The sequence below is a fragment of the Puntigrus tetrazona genome, chromosome 23, assembly GCF_018831695.1.
Source record: "Puntigrus tetrazona isolate hp1 chromosome 23, ASM1883169v1, whole genome shotgun sequence".
Taxonomy (NCBI): domain Eukaryota; kingdom Metazoa; phylum Chordata; class Actinopteri; order Cypriniformes; family Cyprinidae; genus Puntigrus; species Puntigrus tetrazona.
This window is the reverse complement of record NC_056721.1, coordinates 612,909-623,206: the sequence shown is the minus strand read 5'-3', so window position 1 is coordinate 623,206 and position 10,298 is coordinate 612,909. Positions and strand designations below refer to the sequence as shown.

The window sequence follows — 10,298 nt, the reverse complement described above, 5'->3', positions numbered from 1 at the left end:
TGGCGTAGTCGGCAGGATTTTAACCGCTCCTGTATGAGACATGAACTTGAGCGTGGATATTTCTTAACACAGTTGAGCTAAATTAGTTTGTTTTTCTGTTTATGTTAATAGAGCAGAACACTTTGATGTCCATTTGGTTAGGAGTATCGTTGGTGCTGATTTCCTTTAACTTGGTAAGTGTGTTCCCTTTTTTTGATCATGGAAGGCCAGATTAGGGGTCGCCGAGCTTGTAGCCAATTAAGAAGCGATAATTTGAAACTCACGCCAGAGAGCAGGCTTCAGGCGGATGCACCTGTACGATCCGCGGTGACTGAGTACGCGGTTATCTTCCGGCGCGGCCTATGTCTGCTTCCAGCTGGTGTTGCTGTGAACCGCAACGTTTATCTGTATTGGTACCTGGGACAGAAAAATGCTCCAATTGTCCCTGGTGCGAGTCAGTGGATTAATAGATAGAGTTGAAGAGAGTGACGCAGGCTTATGTCCGGCTCGGCGCTTATCTAAAGACCGACCAGTCATTCTTTGTGTTAGATCACTTGGAGGAAGCAGTGTTAGAGTGGAGGCTGACCAGTAGTGGCGAGCAGGGAGATCCAGATGGATGTACCATGCCAAGGAGATTGTATGGAGTACTCAGTCCTATATGTCTCTTGCAAGAAGCCTTTTCTCCGAGAAAGCAACAGGAGAGGGAGAAACTCTTTTAGAAATTCTCTCTTGTCCTAGAGTGCCTCCCTGGAGAAGAGGTGAAGCCAGACGTCACGATTATGTTGTGTCAATGTGTCGAAACTTTGTTGCGTGATCCAGTGCGTGGAAATATGTCTGTGATAGTGCGCTACGTAAAGGTTAAAAACAGGTGAGATTTAGAGTGTCAAACCCAGCTAACAAGAAGTACTGAATCAATTGCGTCGTGGCTCTTGACGAGGAAAGGGAGGGTTTGCCTGAAATGTACAGTAAACGTGGCAGGTAATTCTCGTGGCTCCCACAGCCCCTTTGCTTTCCAGTATGAGGTTCAAAGTAGTGCACCTTCACGGGTGAACCAACCACTCCCAGTCTGTGGAAATGAGTGAGGCAGAGAGGAGTATTTGAGAAAGCAGCAGCAGAACAATTATCTCAAACTTACGCAGAAGTGTTGTTCAGTTACAAAACCTGCCATGGTGTTCAGCCAAATGGTGGTGGCCCAGTGATTTAGCAGCAGTGTAAAAACACAGGTCATTCATGGGGTGTGGATGAGGAAAGCAAGGTCCCCATCGCTCTCCCTCCATAGCCTCTCTAGTGTGGGAGCTTTAGGAGGTTACATTCCCACTCGTTCCAGGTGCGAGTGGAAAACTGGTTGCACTGGGGTTGTTTGAGCCACAGCTTGTGCAGGGGGCAATTCTGGCTCTATTACTTCAGGTAGAGAAGATTCAGTGTCACAGTTAATGTCATCTTGTCCCTCATTTGATGGTAGTAATGGGTTGGAGTGTCAGTTCATTGTTTGAGTTGACACAGGATCCATGGTTTCTACCATGACTGAAAGATGCCGAGGGGGCAGTGATGCAGGCAGCGGGGGCAGGACCAGTCTGGAACTTGTCAATGGTTGCAGCTTAGAATACGCCAATGGGTTTATCTATCACTTACATTAGGATATATTGGAGTTAACTTCGTTGAACTAATGTGGAAGAGTTGTTTGCTTGAAGTGTAATTGTTTTTGGTAGTCGGGATCACTCATGGTGGTATTATGTGTGCTTGGGCACCAGGTGTCTTAGAGGATGAATATGCTGGGTCGTTGTTGTCAGGAACTTTTGATGCAGCATGGGTACCTTGTTTTTAAAGTCTCCACCAGCATCGGCGAGCTGTGCCAAAGTTAGTCTTTCAGGCGTTACAACACTGCCATAGTAGTGAGTGTCGGCCCGCTCCTGAAGTCTGGTGTGAGTGAGTACGTGCGTGGTCCTCTGACAGGTCGTATTCCAGGTGGCACTATCAAATTAAGTGGCAGCCACCTGTTAGGAACCATTACTCTGACAGTGTTAAATGTACTTCTCCAAAACCCCGGTGCATTTCTAATAAATTCAATCATTCAACATTAGTCAGAGTGATTAAGGTTACAAATCTATGTTCGATTTACCAATGTAAGGACTACTGGTATTTTTGTTGTTCCCTAAATCGTGTATTTGGCTCACTGACAAGAGTGTATCTATTCATTCACTTGCCCTAGGGTCCTCAGAGAGATTAAAGCCTGAGGCATACGTCATTCTGTTTCTTCCCAGACGGTGTTGGCCCTTTCAGGATCTGCTGGATACAGTGGGTTTATCTCTTTTGTCAGTCAGGAGAATCAGGCTAAGGTTAAGCTCTCCTTCGGAAGTACCAGTCTGTGTTTTCTGCTTTTGAGAGGGAATTTAGGATACTCTGGACTTGATTTCATATGATGACATCCCATTATTGGATGATGTCCCTGACCGGCATGCGGTATGCCGGGTACCTCCACGATTATGAAGCAGCTGCATTTTGGCATCAGCCAGTTATTTGGAGGGCCAGGTTGCTCGAGAGAGAAGTTGTAGGCCCTTTTGCCTCTCGGTGTGCTTGTGAAGCAGGTAAGAATCTACGCTCATGTGTGTGGGTTACGCCATTGCAGCCAAGCAGGAAGGATGCGCTTCCATTACCTCGCATCAGGTGTCAGGATGCCTAACAGAGTGCACTGCTGGTTTTCAACTCTGGATTTAACCAGTAAGGTATAACCAGAGGTTCCTGTTAGGGAGGATAAAGTATAAGACACCTTTTTGCCTGCATTGTGGCCTATTCAGATGGAATAGAGGATGCCATTTTAAGGCTCTGCAATGCCCCTAAATGCGATTCAGAGACTCATGCACAACGTCTGTTTGGTGATCAACAGTGCCAGTCATTATTTGTTTGTACCTGGATGACATTGTGATCTTTTCTTCTTCTGTCTGAGCAGCATTTGGAGAAGGCTGGAGGTTGACTCTTCAGGGCGACTGGATCGGGGAGAGGGTTAAAGGCCAAAATGGAGGTAGTGTTTCTTTCAAGTCCGAGTGAGGTATTTAGGTCATGTGCCGTTTCCTCGAAAGTGTGGCTACAGACCTAGTACAAAATCAATGATCGGCGGTGGCTCGGTAGTTATCGACTATTAGTAAGTTAGCTCGCTACCGGCTTTGCTGAAAGTTATTACGCGCATGCGGTTTGTGGAGAGGTTTGCTAGGATTTGCAGCCCTTGCATGTAAGTTAGTGACCTTCGGTTTTTAGTGCTAGGGCTGGGGCGAGGAAGCAAGCTGGATTAGGTTTTGCGCAGCGGCCTGGAGTGAATCGTGCCAACAGAGTTTCCAGACTTGACGGATAAGCTCACTGCCCTCTTCTAATATATCGCGAGATTTTCCCCTTTATCCTGGAGGTGGGCCTTGCAACTATGGTATCCTGGGGGCAGTGCTTTCTCAGAGACAGGAAGGAAAAATCACGTCCTAATGCGTATGCTGGAAAATCGTAATCCTGAACCCCACTGGGCGCAACATGTCAGCCTCAGACTCTATGAAGCTGGAGTTTTTGGCGCTCAGAAGTGGGCCACATGTTCAGTTGTTCAGGGGGAGCTATCTCGTGGGTAGTCAGTGGGTGTGGTCTTCACACGGATGGCTCAATCCATTGAGTCGTCTGTCTGCAGCAAAATTGGGGGCCACTGAGCAGGTGGTGGGCTGCCCAGTTAGCTGCTTTCAATTTTCAGATCAAGATTGGAGGTCAGGAAAAGTAGCCAGGAATACCGATGCTCTTTCTGCGCTCAGAATTTTCTCAGAAGAGGGGCCCTTGCATGGATTAGCCAGGAACAGCAATACCCGCCCAGTGCTACAACAAGTACTGAGAGAGTTAGGTTCAGTTATAAGAGGTACAAGCAAGCAGCTATCGCTACTTTTACTGGTCACTCTTGTTTGTGGATGTGAAGTTTGGCCCATTGCAGGCAGAGATCCAGTCATTTCTGAGCTCCTGCCATTTTGGAGAGCGGAAAAGCCCGATCCCGGGATGGAGCGGCAGTGACAGAGGCTGTCATAATGGAGGCAGCTGAAAGGTTGCTCCGCCAGTGGTTCGTTTTGTAGAACAAGATGGGGACACTGTACAGTGGTTCAGTACAATGCTATGAGGTGGGAGAGAGGTCTTGGCTGTCCTTACCATCTGCTTTGAAGAGCGAGTGCTGACTCAGTTCTGCATCAATGTCATGGACATCAGGGCATTGAAGCGAACTGCGGAGTCCAGTTCCGGCGGAAGGTTGTTATTGTAGAGGTTAGCATCAGATGTTGCCCGCTGGTGCCAGGAATGCTGAAAGATGTCAGTCTGCTAAAGACACTACGGCCCGGGAGCTGGGAGTTCACCATGGGTCATTTTGCTGGCATCTCGAAGCTAATGAAATTGGCCGTGACTACACTGTGTTAGAGCCTTCTACGCGGGAAAATTGGAAAATGTTCTGAAATGACCAGACTGACGTCTTTGCCAAATATACTCTGGCTCATTCCTACACCCGGACCAGCGAGGCTGGAAACAGTTACTCGAGTCTTGGTCAATGAGGTGGTTTTACAGTTTGGTATTCCAGGCGATTACATTTCAGATCGAGGCGGTGCTTTGAGTCCTCACTTATTAGCCAGTTCAATGCTGACCTGTATGGAGTGGAAAAAATCTTAAATGCGACCCTTATCATCAAAGGGAAGAATATATGGTCCAATCAGACGTTTTAACGGAGGACTGCTGCACCTGTACTACGCACTTTGCCAGTGTCCAGGAAGAGGGACTATGGGTGTCATGTTTTACCTCCAGGTTCTCTTTTATTTATAACCTCACCCCTCCTGTCAAACCGCTGGTGAGTCGCCCTGGCCACTGATCGTGGGACAGGAACCCGCGATTGCCCGTGGACTTCCTGCTGGGTAGGGTACAGGAACCAGTGGCTGGTGCTCGTCATGAATGGATTTTGGAGCCATCCGGCTATGGAGTTACCATACTGCATTTGAGAAGTGCGGGGGAGGCGACTGGAGGCAATAAGCGGCGTGAGGAAGTATGACCAGCAGGTGCGGGATGCTACCTTACGTACACGAGTCAGGAGAGCCAGCTGGTGTACCTCATGAGGACCGTGAGTCATAAAGGTCGACATAAAGATTCAGGATGTGTGGGTCTTCGATTGAGTATCAGGTGAGTGCCGGGCTCAGGGTGGTGGGGTTTTATTCAGGGTTGCTCCCAGGGATGATTGGAGCAAGGTGAGAATGTACATAGTTCCCCAATTGACAGCGAAATTACAGGGTAGAGATTTTCTTGAGAGGAACCACTCAAACCAGCAGTTGGAGTGCCTAGAGTGCCTATGCTGCAGGAAGAAAGAGGAGGAGATGGTTGTTTTGCAGGTAACAGCTGGAGGTCGCAGTTTGGGTAGGGAGTGGTGTGGCACCTGCCTAGCGCACACATGCAATGAGATCAGTCACCAGAGGGTGTTGAACCTGGCTGGTCCCAGGGCCTCTCAGTATACTCTGCAAGAAAGAGGAGGTGGTGAAATTCCCTTCTGCCCGGTATCCAGTTTGGGGATTGGACAGTGTGATTTGGGAGTAGCAGAAGTGCAAGGCGAGACAGAGCGAGGAAGTAACCGCGGGTCACCATTTCCAACCCTCACCACCTCCTCATTGCAGTGGCAGGAACTAATAGTTTCGGGGTCCCCTAATTGTTATGAGGCTATTTTTAGATATGGAATTGAGGTGATGAGGTTGCTATTTGCTGGGGCATCGTCGAGTTCGGCGTGATGCAAAAGTGGAGGGTAGGTTGTCAGTGAATCTCAGGTTGCTGCTAATTAAGTCAATTACATCTGCCGTGGTATAAAGGGGGTGATTCCCCAGCGTGGGGACCAGGTCATTTGATTAGCGATCACTGCATTGCTGCACCGTTTCAGATTCCGCCGCTCTGAGTTGGGGTAATATGGCTTGCACGTTACGTACCTATGGTCCGCATGTATGGTGGGTTCCAATAAGTTTTCTGTACTCATTAGAGTTGACCCACTGGAGTTTATCCGACTGTTTAGAGGGTTGGTTTTCCCCTGGATGCTGTTATATGGGCGATTGGAAGAAAGTGAAGCTGGATACGCGTGTTGGACAACATATAGGTAGCGACTTCCTTCCACTTTCGAGTGAGTGCCATTTGTTCGATTTGCGTGGAGCATTACATAGGCATGAGTTTGCGGTGAACTTTCAAATCGCGTGTCCTTTTCCTGTCAGTGATCAGCAGAAGAATCTGAAAGTATAGCATATTTTTATGACGTTTAAGCTGGTATGTAGAATTTATGAAGTCTCCTGTACCTGTTACTGATAAGGTAAGGTATTTTTAACTTGCTTGATATATTTTAGTCATTCAAGAGGGCGATCGTTGGGGACATGTGGCCTAAACTGCGCGACAGTGCTGTTTTGCTTTAGTCTTCATTTTCTTTATTTTTGTCTTTGTTTATTAATGTGCTATTCGTTGTTGTTTATTATTATTATTATTATCACCACTATTGTTATTAGTATGAGTATTGAAAGCTTTGTTTTGTTAATTTAGAGATTGCTTTTTCTATCTTGCTTTTGTATCTTGCTTTTTGTATTTTTCTTTTGCATTTGGATTTTTGGGTATTTCGTTTGTATTCATGTTCGGTTGCTGTTGATTGACTACAGGGGGTCAATCTAACCCTCTGAAGTGTGTTTGATGGTTTAGTTTTATTCTTTTTTTGGTTTCTTTCAGGACTGGGAGTGTACCAGAGTGGGCGGCCTGTAGTGTGGGGATTGACGACTCGTTGTTATCAAAAGTGTAGGGTGTAGAGTTTTGGTTGCAGTGTAATTCCACTAGAGTGTGTTTTTTTGAGATTTACCATTCACAGAGAAAGGCTGCTTCAATTTGGGCTGTCCGGCTGCTCCCATGACAGGCTGGCCCACTTCTGAAGACACCCAGCTCCATTATTTTCTTTAATTTTTGCGATGTGTGTGGTTCTTTTGATGGTGATGGCTCAGGCCACTTGTTTAATTCCATGTTGTGCTTTGTTAGATTATTTTATAATTAAGATAAAATAAAGCATTATTTTATATTGACTCATGCCTCAGTTGATGTTCTCTGGGAGGAAAGCGAACCTGCGTGCCTTTTCTTTGAGTGTTATTTCCCCAGGTGGTTAGCCGGGGGTGGGCGTAAGTCGCTACTGTAGTAATTAAGAATCTCAGTAAATCTACCCCCTATGCCCACACTTCCTTACAGGTCTCCATCCAGTCACATCAACTTCATGAGAGTACACTATCCAGACATGTGCTTCCTCACCTGAAGATAGTGTGTACTGCAACCTCACATAGATGAACAAGGTGAAATCTGGGTGACATTCAGCTTCTATGATATCTGGAAATATGTGATGAAAAGGATGTCTTTACATTAAAGTCTTGAGACACACCCATAAAGGGACAACAGTTATAGTCAGCCTCTTGTATGTAGCCACATAAGTGAGACACAAAAGCCTTTATATCTTAGCTACTCTGTGCTGCAAAAATTCATTGAACACTACTTGCACAGACCACGTTCCGGTTCCATGTTTGTCTGTCTGGATGTGTTAAGTAACATATGAGCAACAAAGCAACTGAATGAGGAAACTTTCTTCACAGTCTTTATGGCCACGAAAAAAACATTGTGTATTACATGTCTGTAACCCAGGTTCTGCAGTTACTTTAGATATTGTGATAATGAAAGCATTTAAATTCACAAACACTGCAAGCCAACATATATTAATACAAAGTTACTTTTTAAGTCTACGCACAAGATGGCGCTGTTTTAAAAAAAAACAATGATTTTTAACTGAATGGCCAAATTACAGAACCGGTCAAGAAGAAAAAAAAGTACTACTGATCCTGATCCTGACACTTCATTACTAGTGTGGTGAAGTGACAACCTTTTTATTTTCTCAGCATTTTTATCAATGTGCCTATAACGTTATTAAAATGTTGCCATGCTTGTAATAATACAAAACTACGTAAACTACAACAACCAGATAGATATAACTACTTTGCTTAAATACAATAGCAGCGTTACTAAAACAAGTTGTGTTGTATAAATTAAGAAAAGAACAAAAACTAAATGCAAGATATTTACCTCAGGCGTTAAACCTTATCGATTAAGTAAGCGGTTTGTTTTCTTGGCACACAATAAATTAGTCGAATAAAACTAAAACACAAAGGCACAGTCATATATCTACATTATATCCACAAATAGCAAGTAAATCAAAACTGGATTCAAATCACTGAGCGAGGACAAGCACAACATTAAATTAACTAAACGGGTCTAAACAAACTAATAAGACAGCACCTAAATACATTATTGGCGTTAATGTAAATTTTATTTTAGGCGTTAATCTAAACCTTCTCCAGAATTTGAATGAAATGTGTTAATGGCACTTGCCTCTCACGCACGCCAGCGTTTGGCCACAAGGATCTTACCCACAATGCAACGCGTCATTAAAAATTACAGGAAAACACCTGTAAACTAAAAATACGGAAAATTCCTTCAAATGAAAGCAGACATTTTTACTGTATTTTTCACAGGATTTTTTTACAGTGTAGCGTTTGATTTTGTGCTAACTTACCCATACTTCTCTACCATATCAGCCACAAGGATGTTTACCAGCATCTTACTTTATTTATCACGTCTAAAAGTCTGAAGGACACCTTAGATGTTCTCACAAGCTCATCTTTAGGATCACATTGGCTCCATGCGGCAAGTTGAGCTTTGTTGGTACAAAATTAAAACACCACTTTAGTGCGATCAAAATTTTATTTGGGATTAAGTCCATTTATAATATACTGAATATCTGATTTAAAAAGAAAGTCACGGATTATATGATTATTATGGCTTTTTATAATGAGTAATAATAGTTAACTTCAACGTAAATAAGACTAAGAATAAAATTACTCTAAAAGTAGAAAAAATGTACCTTCCTTAATGAATTCACAGAAGTCAAAATACGCCATTTTCACTGGTGTTCGGATCAGTTTGGGTTCCCTTTAGACTCACTTTGAGACCAGCATTTCTTCAGAATGAAACACTCTCACAGGATAATCCCAGTCAGTCGGTGTGCTTTTTAACAAGCTAACACAAAAATGCCTATAGTATCTAGATGAGACCAATACTAAAAACTAAAACACACACCACTACAGCTAACGTTAACTCATTAAACATTAAAAAGCCAGGTCTGCAGCACCTCTCAAATAAACCTACTTTTGTTAATCTAACGTTAGCACTATGCAAGCGCATTTATCGTTGCTCCACAGACTATATTTAACAAAAGCGCCAAGCATTTCTAGCGACTAGGTAAAATGTTTTATAAAGCTAGTCAATGTAGTAAGATGGCGCCATACGCTTCATGATTTAGGGTTTTGTATGAACTCACTATTTATTAATACGCTCCTTCATTTAGGAAATCCACGGACACGTAATTAGAGACCTAGTTTAGACCATCATCCACAATTTGAATGAACCTTACTGAAGTAGCGTTATTGAGTACAACGTGGTCCCGATTTATCTTAAAGTCACAAATTGATCAAATGTGACTTACGACATATACTCCTGTGCATGTGTATAAAAATAACACTTATTTTAGCTATACCATGTGAGAACCTGATTTATCTGCTTTTCTTCGTCTTCAAGTGAAATAAAATGGCGGATAGTAAGTGGAGGTGTGGCTTTTTGTTTTTACACCTCTTTGGTTAAATTTCACACTGACACCGTCTTAAAAATAACAGCAGTGTAATTTTATCACCATGTAGTGTTTAAACTATGTCAACACTGTTCATTTCTCCCCAGCCTGGCATAGGCTGTTTTTCAATAGGTCAGAAAAATTTTACACAAGTGATTTTTTTTTTTTTGTAGAGTTTTATTGAATAAAATTTAACTCTACCTATTTAATAACTTGAGATATAGTAAGATCAGTTTGAGAGCTGACAGGAGCGGTCTTTGTGAAGTCTACATTAGTATTCCTGTTTTGTCGCTAAATTTATAATATTCTCCATCTTCATTTCCTCTGTTTGTACACTTTTTACAGTATAAAATTTGCTCCTTGGTTTCGTGTGTTAATTTCTTAGAAATTTGTTTTTCATTTCGTCCATTAAGTTTGCTCTTTTTTTTACTAAACATTGCTGCTCCGGAGACTCTCTGGTGAATGGCATGCAGTTTAGGTCATCCGCTTCTTGTACTTTCAGAAGAGGATTCTGTCATCATCTGCCTTCCCTCCTAAGTCACTCTGCCTGACTCTGAGCTACTCCTGACATTTGTCCTTGCTGAAACCATTTTATGCTGTAGGA

General features: G+C 43.4%; 1 pseudogene; it reads left to right on the top strand.

Annotated features, from left to right (window-relative positions):
• Nucleotides 1-3,024, top strand: part of LOC122329150 — a 23,695-nt pseudogene extending 20,671 nt beyond the window's left edge.
• Nucleotides 3,025-10,298: the final 7,274 nt, after the last annotated feature.